Genomic DNA, 306 nt, shown 5'->3' with positions numbered 1-306 from the left:
CCCCCCCCCCCCCTCATCTGAGGGCAGGAGAAGGAGCAGGAGCTTCCGGCGGCGGGGACTCCGCAAAATGCACAACGGGGGGTGTTTTGGGGTCCGGCGGCTTCTCCTCAAGCCTGCCGGCTCCACTCAAACCCGTGCCGGAGGTGCGGCGGCGGCGGCGACTTGCTCGCTCGCTCGCACGACCATTCCGCCCTGGGGAGTTCGCCGGACCGGAGAGGGGCGGGTTTCGTTGGAGGAACTCGCTCCCGGGTCCGGACGTTCCCTTAAGACGCTTGGAGGGCTCGCTCTCTTCCGTCGCCGTCGGCT

The sequence above is a fragment of the Penaeus monodon genome, chromosome 33 (genome assembly GCF_015228065.2).
Source record: "Penaeus monodon isolate SGIC_2016 chromosome 33, NSTDA_Pmon_1, whole genome shotgun sequence".
Lineage (NCBI taxonomy): Eukaryota > Metazoa > Arthropoda > Malacostraca > Decapoda > Penaeidae > Penaeus > Penaeus monodon.
The sequence above is the reverse complement of the archived record's forward strand: the minus strand, read 5'-3'. Positions refer to the sequence as shown.